This window comes from Pongo pygmaeus, chromosome 22 (assembly GCF_028885625.2).
Source record: "Pongo pygmaeus isolate AG05252 chromosome 22, NHGRI_mPonPyg2-v2.0_pri, whole genome shotgun sequence".
In the NCBI taxonomy this organism is placed as follows: Eukaryota; Metazoa; Chordata; class Mammalia; order Primates; family Hominidae; genus Pongo; species Pongo pygmaeus.
In genome coordinates this window covers 27,724,421-27,738,344 of record NC_072395.2, presented here as the reverse complement: position 1 = coordinate 27,738,344, position 13,924 = coordinate 27,724,421, and the positions used below count along the sequence as shown (strand labels likewise).

Below are 13,924 nucleotides of genomic sequence, written 5' to 3'. Positions count from 1 at the left end.
AGCCCTTTACTCTAAGACAATAAAAGTGTTTTCCATCTTTCCTAGCCTCACTCTTTAAAAGATTACCTATAATGACTTAATTCATATTCTGAAAATAATTAAAATGAGGTCACCCTAGGATAAACTAATGCTGTGATGCGTGGGGTTTCACTTATAGCATCTCACTTCAAAGGTAATAAATGTATTTTTTAACTCTTAATTTTTAATACACTGTTAAAATTATTATACATGCCAGAATTTCCAATATGGTTTTGATTTTAAATATGAGATATTTCCATGCCTACATAAAGTATCAGTCGCCTTCAAAGTTGCAAAATTTTAGCAAATAGTGATTAAGTTACATAAGCTCATAAATATTAAACTAAAAACATGCAAATAAAACAACAAAGTTTAGCACCAAATAAAGGGAAGATGTGGATATTAGTTATAACATAATTAGTTATAAAAATTATATGTAGCTGTATAATTATATGTAGTTATATAAGGAACTAGTTTTATATATATGTAAAGGCACAACTGTGATGCTTTACAAAATACTAAGGCTGTTGAAATCTTGAGAACATAAAAATGGTTTATAAATGTTCCATCAAGACAGCAATATAAGGTGATTAATAAAGAAAATACCCCCAAGGTATCATTATAGTTATTGTTTTTACAGTTTGCTATTTATTCAAAATTGCAAAACTTAAAATTATTAACATTATCAAAAGTTGTCTAAAATGACAAGACAAAGATCACTCTTGAAGAAACTTTGCAAGGAAAATTAGTAGCTTTTTCTAAAAGAATACAATATTTCCACACATTATTTTACTCTCTATATATTAGCTAGATAAACATTGTTCTTGCTGAAAATCTGCCATCAGTTTGTCAAAGAAGCAGCATTTGCCTCTCAACTAAGTAGTCAAAAAGAATTTTTTAAATAAAAGATGATCCTCTTATCATGAGGTTTTGATTTTATAAAAAGTAGAATTGAACATCATCCTCTGAAAAAGTTCCAGATTTAAGCATGCACCTTTAGTCTTGTTTTTTCATTGCTTATAACAAAAATTTCATCAAAAATGAAAGCAAAGTAACTGTAAAAAATACATTGCTTCCAAAGCAAAGAAGATTTTTCTGATAGATATTAGACAAAATCACTCATCTCATCCTTATAACTAATTTCTCTATCTACAAATATAAAGTAATTTCTATACTAAATTAGCACATACCAAAGTGGACAGGAAACAGCAAAACTCTAAGAGGACATCAGGCATTTGAAATGAACAATAATGGTGGAAGTGGGCAGAGAAGCCATGTGCTGGTGATGGGGTGATGGGGTGACACAGGACATAAATAAAAGACAGTCTACAATAATAGTATAGGGATGTTCCTTGTGAACTCAGAATGTAACCAGAGAGGAAGAATGCAAAACTGTAGCTTCCTGGGAAGTGGGAAAAGTTTGCACAACAAAGAGAGAGTTTGAGGTTTTTTGTTTTGTTTTGTTTGTGTTTTTGTTTTGTTTTGTTTTTTGTAAATTAGAGACACTGAGTATGCAGGAACTGTGCCATCATGAAAACTCACATTGACTAATGCTAGCATTCCAAATATCTAAAAATACATTGAAGTGTTCATTTACTGCAATCCAGAGGTCATTTTTATACTGATTACGAACACTGGGGTCCTGGACAAGCCATGGATGCCCAGTTGAAACCATTTCACCAATCTTTATAATACAAATAAATTAATAGTGGCTTGCCAAGATATAGTTGATGAAGGAAAGACAAATGGTAATTGAACAAGCAAATTTCTTCAAGGAAGAACAAAAGAACAATAGAACAACAACTTGAACTCTGCACTGGACAGGCCAAGTCTGAAAAAGCCTGTCACACATGTGCATTCTTTTCTGAGGGAAAGCACCTCACCCACCTCCTATTTTCCACACACTAGATATTAGTTCTCACAGCCACTGCTGATCAGACCAGATCAGGGCACCAAATGCAAAGCTGGCTAGAAAGTTATGGTATGGCCTGAGGTTAAACAAAAACAAGGTGGACCAAGAGATTTCTTCTCAAAATATGCACTGAGAATCAGTGATGGATTAAGTCCATTAAAGTGGGAGTTAAAGCACAAACGGTGTAATGGACACACAGGAGATGAATCAGAGGGCATCATGGGAAATGTCTGAGGTAAAGTTGTCATGGGAACTGTGAATAAGCAGAGAAAGACAATGAAATGGAGAGCAAAGCAGAATGCTGAGGGAGCATGAGAGTGCTGCGTCTCTATAGCCTACACCTGGGACTTCTCTGGCCTGGATCCATTTCCAGTGACAGATCTAGGCCACATGTAGACTTGAAGTAACTCAAGTATACAGAACCATAAGATTCTGAAGAGAACAATCTCAAGTAAGCTTAGCACTGTTGTTAAAACAAAGATTCTGGAGTCAACCTGTCTGGTTCAAATTCCTGCTCATTCACTTTCTAGCCTGTGCCAAGGGCAAGTTACTTATATTCTCTATGCCTCAAATTCTACCCCTTTATAAAATGAGTGTAAAGATAATAACCACCTCATAGGTGGATGTGAGGATTAATTGGTTGATATGTGTAAAACCTACATCTACCCAAAGCTATGTAAATGCTAATTATTGTTTTATTAGTTTTGGGTGTCAAAATTCACAGCACGAGTTTTATATTATTTTGACCTCAAAAGACCAAAGTCTGAGTATTTTACCTATTATCAGGAAGAGGAATTCAGTATTGTGCCTGAAAGTAGTGAAGTTATTTCCCTTGATGGCTATTCAGCTGTGAGCATCATGTAAGTTTTATGTAAGGAAAATGGATGTGCTGTGGTCAAGAATAGGCTGAGCAGACGTCCAGTCCAACATGACTCAGCAAGTTTGGAGCACAGGCGCACAACCCCGCACATTAGGTAACCACGCTATGTGAGGCTCATTAGGTGATCACCCACATGAGCTGGTGCTTGACTCGGAGCCATTATTGTCTATAAAAGATATAACCTGCTAATGCCATACATACAGCTTGCTCATGCCCAGGCTCACACTCGCTCATGCCCAGACTCACTCATGCCCAGAGAAAGAGTAAAGCCATGTCAAAACTGTCTATGATTCCTCAAGTGTTTTTCCAGCTATCCACCAACCCACCAACTCCCCTTGGACCTCAGTTAAAACCTAACCTTTCTATAGCACATCAATTAAATGACACTTTACTGATAATTCCTAGGAAACACTGGGCAACCATATGACTCAGAATTCAGCTTTCCATGAGAACATTAATTGGGTTTGCTTAGAGCTGTAGTGGTAACAATGTTGACAACTTTCCAGGTTAAAATCACCCCTGGCAGTTCTATAACTGTCCTACCCAAAATGGATTAGACTTACCTTTGGGAGAAGTGGGCTAAGCAGCATTCAAAGCTAATCAATAAACAAGGTTCATCTTCTTAGAGTTTATTAAAGATACTAACTCTATATTAAAACAAATATATTTTATTGAGATGTGTACATTTTGGAATTGCAAGTGGAGATTTACAGAAATTGTCAATCTATGGAACAGATCTTTGGGAATTGACCCCAAATCCTGATAGTAAAAGTTTAACTTGACTTTGCTATTAGGAGAAACTTGATGGAAATATTCGAGGAGCTTAGCTGTATTAGATAGCAACCTCTCATTCCACCATCTGTGGCATGAGAAAATTCAGCTCACAACACTGGTTAGGGTTCTGAATTTTCTAATTATAGATTGGCCTTTTACCAATTCATGTGGATTCTAAATCTTACTAATCTGTCTTCATCATAAACATAAAACCTCAGCCAAGTTCGTCACCTGAGGGTTGCCTTGAGCAATTTGCCGTAGTCCTGCTCCTAACAAGTAGGAAGTATAAACCAAGAACCAGTCTCAGCATTTCATACCTCCAGGCATTCTAAGTTTACCCTTGGATCAGAATTGAACACATGCTGGCATCAAATTCTCTGGGCTCCTCCCAGAACTGTTTTTCTCCCTAATATTTTAATATTATGGTTTTGACTTTTATTGAAGGCCTTTACAAGAAAGAGCTACATGAGGCCCATTTCTGCATTTGCTGTGAAATGGGCATAAGGACATTGCCCATTACATTACTCAATGTTCCCCGCCTAAGACCCACAAGAGAACTTGGTCTGAGTTTATTACCAGGGAAATAATGTGCCTTGTGAAAGCAGTACATTTTCTTCTTTTCTATTAGTTAGTTATGTAACCCATTTTGTGTGTGTGTGTGTGTGTCTGTGTATTTAACTTTGAATGCCAAAACATGCAGCCAATTTTAATGTGCAATCATACACACTGGACTGGCCTCTGCAGTTGGCATGCTTAATTCTTCTTCTTTCTTCTCCACTTTCTTTCCTCTAACTTATTCTGATACTGTTAGTGTGTAGATCTTTTTCTGCAAGCCAGCTAAAATCTGTATTGGAAAGAGGATGAGTATACCCAAGTCAGATACAAAAATATATTGCTCTACTTAATACAGATTTTTAAATTATATTTTCAGTTTTGTTTCATAAAATATTATTGAATTTAATATAGAATAAACATCTTGTTAAATGTATAATTCAATGTGATGTAATCATATGTCTTCAGCAAAATTTTCTAGACATAAATTTATAAATCAAGGAAAAAAATCCTTAGGGGCAGAATCACAATAGCCATAGTGAAAATCAATTCATTCATTCATCATTTTAGTAAAGTCCAGCATTCAACAAATGTTTCATAGTGCCAGCTTTGTGTAAAGCAGTATGCTGACCACTGTGAAGAATAGAAACATGGATTCAAGATGGATCACCCAAGATGAATTTATGGTTTAGCAATTAAGAGCCAAGGTGTTTACCAATGTAAGCAGGAATGAAGTATTTCCTGTCTGCCAACATCCTAAGCCACTATGTCAGGATATTTTTTAAAAAATTGAAGTTAGAAAAAATGTCTTGTAGATAAAAGAAAATCTTGTCTGGAAGAATTTTGTTACAAAGAAAAGAAAAAGTTTACACAAAAACATTAATAGTTAAACTTCCTTCAAATTGAATTATTTGCTAAAAAGAATTATGAGAAGTAAAAATACTAAGCATGACATTATTGCAATCTGCAAGTAGTTAGACATGTAGAATTTATTTTATTTTATTTATTTATTTATTTATTTATTCATTTTTTTGAGACAGAGTTTCAGTCTTGTTGCCCAGGCTGGAGTGCAATGGCACGATCTCAGCTCACCAGAAACTCTGCCTCCCGGGTTCAAGAGATTCGCCTGCCTCAGCCTCATGAGTAACTGGGATTACAGGCATATGCCACCACGCCTGGCTAATTTTGTATTTTGTTAGTAGAGGTGGGGTTTCTCCATGTTGGTCAAGCTGGTCTTGAACTTCCAACCTCAGGTGATCCACCCTCTTCGGCCTCCCAAAGTGCTGGGATAACAGGTGTGAGCCACCACGCCCAGCCAACTTCTTTTATTTTAGTGTGAGCAATATTCCTTCAAAATAACACTTTCTTAAAGGCAGACAGCATTACTGTTATATGCGGGCTGACAATATAACTATTTTATCAGTGTCCTAAGCCCTCACACAGGAAGTAGGGTCATGGGAATATTTTCACAGCTTGCCGTTGGCCTTTCAGGAATTAAGGGTGGAAGGTTGCTACAATCATTTGCTTTTCATATTCTGCTTGTCTTTTTTCATGAAGTGAATAATGCAAGGGTCTGGAAATCCACACTGGGTTGGGGGTTTTGCCTAGAGATCTGTTTAGATTAGCTACCAAGCTTCCCAGCTTGTGGTCATTGAAGGTCACTTGGTTGATAGCTAAAATTTCAATTGGAACCTTGTCATATAATCAGGATTTAAAGCCCAGCTGAGACTTTGTCTCTCCTGTGAAAGGGGAGGTTGTTTTATGATTAGCTTCAGAATGTTAAATTAGGTGTTGGCAATTATGAACCATTTTTGTAGCTAAAATTGCACTATAGAAACACCTGTCCAGAATAGCAAAGTAAGACAGGCTTAAAAAAAAAGTCATGATTCTCTTATGCACTGATTCTATTATGCACGAATAGTTCTGCTTTCATTATCAAACCCTAGAAGCCACACTTAACCACTCTTGAGAAAAAATACTTTTTGTATCCTTTACCAGTGATTTCCAAGAACAAGCACCAAATTAAGGGTATCTTTTGTATGTGGCACAGAGAAACGATTTGCATAAAGATTCAGTTTTTAAAATGACTGAAATGTTTCCCAATGTATTTCCAATAATGTTTTTTTTCCTTCTAGTAGCAGTCCTCATGTTCTTAGAAAACGTCTATTGAATAACCCATAAAATCATGTCCTAAAGCGGGCAAGGTTCAATAAATTCTTCTGCTATTTATTATAAAGGAGACTCAGCACCTTCAAGTAAGAGAGAATTGAGCAAAAAGAGAATCAAGAAGACAGGAAAGAAACTGAATAAATTTCAAAATTACTAAAGTTGTTCTTATCAAAACAATACATGAATTTTTTTTTTTTTCACGGACCATGCTGGGATAGGGGCTTAGTACAGAGAGTGAGCAGTGAGAACACCACACACACACACACACACACACACACACACAGGGTTCATATACATATATACACACAGACACACACATATACATATCCACATACATTTGAATGATATTGAAGTGTAGATTTCCATTTCTGGCTAAGATGGAATCATAAGGACTGAAATCACCCTCCTGCCTAAAACAACAAAACAAAACAATTTAAACAATGGCTTTCAAGAAACTGGACATCGGGCAATGAAGGAAGTGATTTTGAAGTGATTAAGAGTTTCCAGGCTGTAGGATAGGCGGGGGGACCCAAGAGGAGCCCAGCAAACTCCCTGAGTTGCAGAGACAGAGTTGAGAGTCTGGGGAGACCAAGGCAATCAGAGATCACTAGACAAAGAGTACTGGAGAGGAGGGGGATGCTCAGAGTTAAAAAAACAAAAATCTGCTAAGAGTTCCTCTCAAGTAGCATTCAATATAGTACTGATCAGCACATACATGTAAGGAAATGACTGATGGGTAAGAAAGAACCATCTAAGAAGATTAAGTGAACAGTATCTGGAATTCACACAGGGCCTGGAATGGTGCTTCTTCCTATCAAACTAACGGGGAAAATCGCATAGTTCTACCATAATTGGGTAGAAAACTCAAAAGGATCTTGATCGGTCCTAGTAAGCACTATTCTGGTCCCTCCTAACAATTCTTAAAAGCAAGACCTGAAAATGACAAACTGCTTCCAAGAAATTTTCTATGCCCCCAGATCAAAATTCAAGAATATTTGTAGGAGTGCAAATCACCTGGGTTCAAATCCCATCTTTGCCACTTACCTGCTGTGTGACCTCAGGCAAGTTATTTAGCCTCTTTGATGCTCTGTTTCTTTATCCTTGAAGTAAGTATAATGATACCTATTTGATGAGGTTGTTGTAAACATAAAGTTAATCTCAATATATGTAAAGTATTTGTACATGGTAGCCTCTCAATACTGTCCAGGAGTGTCTTTCCAAAAAAAGATGAATATATACATAATATGTAAATATATATATGTATATATACATATATATACACTTACACATAACAAGCATGGAACAAGGTAAAATTCACAGCATCTGACATACAACCAAATATTACCAACATGCGAGAAATGGGAAAATATAACCAATAGTGAAGTTCAGTCACTCAATTGAAACTCACCCAGAACTGATACAGGTATTAGAATTAGCAGACAAGTGTATTAAAACATATGTGACTGTATTCCATATGTGCAAAATACTAAGTGGAGACATAGAAGATATTTAAAAATATCTAAGTTGAATGTCTAGAGCAGGAGTCCCCAACCCCTGGGCCATAGACTTGGTACAGTGGCCTGTTAGGAACCAGGCCACACAGCAGGCTGTGAGCTGCAGGCAAGCCAGTGAAGCTTCATCTGTATTTTCATCCGCTCCCCACTGCTCACATTACCACCTGAGCTCCACTTCCTGTCACACCAGCGGTAGCATTAGATTCTCACTGGAGCACAAACCCTATTGTGAACTGCTCATGCAAGGGATCTAGGTTGCGTGCTCCTTTTGATGCTCTAATGTCTGAAGATCTGTCACTGTCTCCCACCACACCTAGATGGGACTGTCTAGTTGCAGGACAGTAAGCTCAGGGCTCCCACTGAGCTCATTCTACATTATGGCGAGTTGTATAATTATATCATTATATATTACAATGTAATAATAACAGAAATAAATAGCACAATAAATATAATGCACTTCAACCATCCTGAAACCATCTCCCCCACCCCCTGTCTGAGGAAAAATTGTCTTCCACAAAACCAGTGCCTGGTGCCTAAAAGGTTGGAGACCGCTGGGCTAGAGATGTTCCTGCACCTCTACGATTTGAAAATCACGTCTCTACATTGGAAAACTACAATGTGTAAGATGAAAATACGCTGGATAGGATTTATAGTAGATCAGATCCTGCGGAAGAAAAGGCTAGTAAACTTGGAGATATCACAATAGAAACTATTCAGAATGCAACACACAAACACACAGAAAAAAAGAAAAAATGAACAGATCATCAGTGAGTTTGGGAGTAACTTAAGCAAATTGTATATTTTAAAAATGTGCAGTCAATTGTATGTCAGTTATACTTCAATAAAGCTGTTTAAAAATAAGAAATTTGATAGTATGCTGAATAAATTTATAGTCTAGTCATTAAATCAAGGAAGAATTATAAACAACATGCTACATAATAGTATAGACTGTTACCACCTTACAAACACTAAGGTAACATGCATGCTAAACAATTCCAACTAATAAAATTAAATCATACTTCTTCCATACAGAGAACAGTTTTAGCATCTTATACTTTTTAATATCTTAAACTTTTCAGCGTCTGATAGCAAATCTAATGTTACTGAAATAACATTTGGAATAACCTCTTTTAACCTTTATAAAGTACATTATCCCAATTCACATTTTCAACATACAATTAATTTTTTAGAGATAAAACTTTTGAGTAGATTTAATTGCCAAAATAACTACCTAGGAAATGGAAATAACCTTCAATTATGAACTATGATCAAAGAGAGCTTTTTCATTTTTCATATTGTTTTGTGAAATGACTTTCATTCCCCCATCACCTTCTAAGTAACTTTGACATAACATTTATTTTTTATCACTAATGAAATACTTTTGGTTGAATACAATTTAATGAGACAAAGCCTTTGGCCAATTCTAACACAAATAGATTTATATTTGGGGAAAAGGGGCAGCCAGGTGCTAAAATGAAGCTCTCTTGTCTTGATATCATCCATGTTTGAATGCTTCAACCAGACTTTGTGGATGACCATTGCAAGGTATGAAGGTTTACTAAGGCTGACTTCTAAATTAGTAACAAGGAAACATCTCTTGTCATTAATTCACTGAGAGTATATGCATCTCCCCAGCAGGATTGGAAAACCAAATTTATCTTATTCTTATTCTTTCACCATTCTCAAAGACTTTGCCTCATTGTTCCCTAAATAAATTAACTTCTGAAGGATAAAAACGAAGAAAATGAATAGAGAACTTAGAAGCTGTAGAATAACAATGGAAAGTCCTCATCTCTGAGTAATGTTTTTGGAAGAGTAAACAGAATTTTATGTTAGCGCATTTTCTTTATTCTAAAAGTACATTAGTTACACAGTGAACCATCAGTTTAAGAACTTGTTACATTAAATGTCCACCTAGATTGTAAGATGCAACCCAATGTCAGAAACATTTGAGTCTTTGAATCAAGGAAACTTTACCATAATCAGAAGTTTAAAATTTTAATATACTTTAAACAAATATGTATATGAAAAGACAACCTTGAAAGTAATACATCAGCTTCAATGCAATTTATCTCTATAGGTAAGTTTAAGGAAACTTTCAAATATATGTGACTTTACACCTGAATTTATTTACCTCCAGCTCTTTCTACGCATTTAAAAATTGTATGGCCATGGTGCAAAAGAAGGAACGAGTTTCTGTAGCCCGGAGAAGTGTGATTATTATTAGGTAGATTATATATATTTTCATTTTACTTTTAAATAATTGCTTCTAGAAATTTGAATCTATCTGAATGTTACCTAATTCTTCCTCACATGTTTAGCTTAGGGTCTATCTTAAATTGCATAGTGAAATATTTTGTGTATGTACCTTGCTCAGAAAAGTAAAAGAGATAATAAGTTTTAAAATATTTCAAAATTGTAAGTACAGTTTATAAATTGACTACCCTTTCATTAAATCTGTCTCAATCAACAGTCTGCTCATCAATAATTACTCATTGGAACTTAACATATACAAAGTATTTCATTACACTTTCATCAAAGGTGGAAACACAACCAAACACTAAAATGTCTAAAATGGTAATACTAACACATTGAATATGAACACTGGAAGTTGTTTCCTTTACTTAAATAAATGATGTCATTATCACTGGCTGAGTAGCCAACAGCTGGCAAGTAAAAATGTTTTAAGACTAGAGGAATGGAATGGGAACGTGAGGCTCCCCGGGACTCTTGGAAAAGATAGAATCTATGAAGGAGGAGGTTTTCTTCTATCTGGCTGAAATACCTTAGATGTGACTCATTCAGTAGTCAAATAAGGCAGCCTTGAGTGCGACATTAATCTGAGGGAAAACAGTGCCTCTCCCACCATTCATTTTCAGGGCCTGACTTGCCTGCTCCTGCCTGTTTTTCTTGTTCATTAAAGCTCTCCTCATTTCATTACTCTTCTGTTTTCTTGCTTGGTTCCCATCAGTGCTTCGCTTCTCACTAATTGCAATTCTTATGAACTTCCTCCGAAGTAGCTGGTGCATGTAATTTGGAAGCGAGCTCCTAAAACGTTTCTCATTAGTATACTGTAAGAGTTAGAACATACCAGGATTTCAAATATTTTGGAAGATCTCTACCATTACTCTTGAGTTTGAAAGACATGCTTTATGCTAGTAGCAACCTGGATCACTTTCTTTTTTCACTGTTTTGAGAAATTCTTCCATATTAATGTATATAAGATTCTGTTTGTGCATTTTTCTGGAAGAAGTTTCATAGTTCACATCACATTCAGAGATATCTTTTCCTTCCCAAAAGGATGAAAATCATGGTTCCATGTGCTTTCTTCACTCAACTAGTGTTTATGAAGACTGTATTATAATCCAAATAGTATGTTTAATACTGAGAAAGAGAGGTGAGTAGTGGCTTCCTTCCTGAAGGAGTTTTTTGGGATAGACAAACATCTAAATTGACCACCGTAGTACAATGTAGCAAATTCTGTAATAAAAGTTGCTGAGTGCTTTTTAAGGACAGAGGAGGGAGAAACTGAGTCTAGGAAAAATTAGAAAAGTGTTCATTCAAGTTGGGACATTGTTCGTGGGTCTGAAAGCCCAAGGAGAAGATGGGTGCTGTTGCTCCATTCCTTGGATCATACATGGATAAACTGTAATACACAGCCATTGGGGGTTTAGAGACTGATAATTCTAGTCTCTCACTAATACTTAAAAGGAGTGTAGCCCGAACTTTAACTGATTTCAGAGATTCTACTGACTTCTCTCTCTCTGAGTCTCTTCTACTTCCTAGTTACTTCTAAGTTTTCTGCAATATAATTCTGCATGCATTTTGAAATTACTCTGGGCATTCCTCTCTGGCCTGCTTATTTTGTCCCCATGCTTTTGCTCTACTACTAATAACCCTCAGAAAGTCTCTTCTCTGTTGAACACAGTGGGCTGCCCATAACCACTGGTGATTCCTCTAGTTGGGGCCCAGAAGTCCAAGTCCTGGTATGTCTCATCACTTGGTAGTGGGGCTAGGCATGGCCACTTGAGGACAAAGGACTCCATTACTGCCCAGAGATGATTGCTCAAAAAGCTGTCGCTTCTGCGTTCTACTGTTCTTGCTATGACTGCAGCTGGCAGTAAAAAGGGCAAGGTCTGTGATTATTCTGCCTCCTAGCCTGCTTCTCCGTAACCAGGTGTATTGGATACCATTGGTGTTCCTTCACATCTCTGTTGCCAGTTTTTTATGCCATTCCCAGCTCTGTGATCTACCAAGTGCTTGCACCTGCAGTTTCTCAAAGGCCTGCTCTTGAGTGCCAGAAGCAGAGCTGGAAGTATCTGGAGTTTACAAATCCTCATTCCTATCCACCTTTCCCAGCCTGTAGCCAATGACTAACTGCTGCTGCAAGCAGATGCAATTCAAGCCCATTTGCCTCAAGGCAGGGCAATGTCTGAGGTGGAATATACACTCCAGACTTCCCCAGAGGGTAAAGCCAGGCTGGGACTTTACCTGAAATTACACCCTTTCTTGGCTTTTTTCCCCTCATGTAACCTGCTTCTCCTGTACCCTTTCCTATTTCCTCTCCATAAACCACTTACATGCAAATCCTCTCACATCAGAATTTGTATTGTGGAAACTCAATCTAGAATTCTAGGTTAATACCATGCCTGGAAATCCCTGGTCCTGAGGAAGTAAGATGTTTCTCCAATCCCCAGATCAAACACACACCTTATTGCTTGTCCCATATTGAAAAAGTTCCCAAGATGTTTGACAATGATCACATTTTTTTTCTTTTTCAGGGAGAAAAGTGTGGCTTTGCCTCAAGGTGCCAACAAGGTGATCTCAAAATAGACTGATATTAGTATTTTCAATATTTGGATTATACAATCCATGGTCATGAAACTTTTTTCAGAGTTTGAGCTGGGGTGGAGGGGAGAAGCTAACAGTACACAAATATTGCAGAAGAAAAGATTATCATAAGAATTCCAATATGATTGGAGGAGAGTACACGCAGCTATGAATAGTAGAAGATGAGAATCCAGACGCTGGTGGATTTTACACCACACTAAAGAGTTTGACCTGTATCCTACAAACATCAGGGGTGTTTAAATGAGGTGGAGATATGAAGCAGGGCATTCTTTTTATTAATAAAAGATAAAGGTCAGAATGGACTGAAGGAAATGACAACAGGAGATGACTGGACATACAGATTGAGAAGTCATCTGCACATGGAAATATAGCTCATAATATAAGATAAAGCTATTGATAAAAATGGGATCATGTACGGCTGCTGTAAAAGAAAAGAAATGAAGATCAAGGATCGTACCTTTACATACTGAGGGAACACCCATATAATGCAATAGGTGAGCCCATTGAAAGGCGGAAAAGCAAATAGAAACTAGAAGAGATTAGTGATGGCAGCAGTGGCCCGTCTAGAGCAGCTGCTGCCATGACTCCAGTTTCACTCCGGGAGGCGTGGCTGGGGCTATGTGCTGCCTGTAGCTGGTGGGAGCGGGAACAGACAGAAGCCCCACCCCCTTCTCAGTTGACAGGGTGGAAGCTTCGCACTCCTTGGGCGCAGCTGCACACCCAGGCCTCCCTGTACTCTTAGGGGCCGGGAGCAGGCAGGAGCCCCACCCTACAGGGTGCAGCTGCAGCCGCCCAAGCTGTGGCTGTGGACCTTGGCATCTCTGCACTCTCGGGCCCGAGAAGGCCCACTGCTCCTGCAGGCTCGGAAGTGTGTGTTCCCGCTGCCTGGCCTTTCCTTGCTCCCAGCGCCGACTCCGATCTCAGAACAAAGTTGAGGCCAACCCTGGGCACTGTCACAACCCGGCTGGGTGCGTGCTCATTCGAGGCAGTGCTGACACGCCAGGCCCCTGCTGCCTCAGGCCCCTCCAGACTTCGGGCCCCGATGAGCACAGGAGGGAGGCTGAGGGGGATGCTGAGGGTAGCTCGTCACTGGCCTGCAGGCTCCCCTCAGCACGAACAGCCTGAGCACCACGAACAGCAGCCGGAGGCAGACAGGCTCCTGGGCAGAAAGGGGCGGGTCCCCGTGAAACCCCACCTTCAAGCAAGGAAGGCCTGAAGCCTGGGGGCAGGACTGCCAGTCCCACAGAGGAAGTG

The 13,924-nt window shown here is 38.2% G+C and overlaps 1 long non-coding RNA gene across 1 annotated transcript; it reads left to right on the top strand.

Moving 5' to 3' along the window:
• Positions 1 to 2,194: 2,194 nt before the first annotated feature.
• Positions 2,195 to 13,068, top strand: LOC129022633 (uncharacterized). The gene is made up of 4 exons (XR_008496498.1): positions 2,195 to 2,381; positions 9,960 to 10,046; positions 11,120 to 11,216; positions 12,601 to 13,068. It is a non-coding gene; the product is annotated as an uncharacterized LOC129022633 (long non-coding RNA).
• The last annotated feature ends 856 nt before the right edge of the window (positions 13,069 to 13,924 follow it).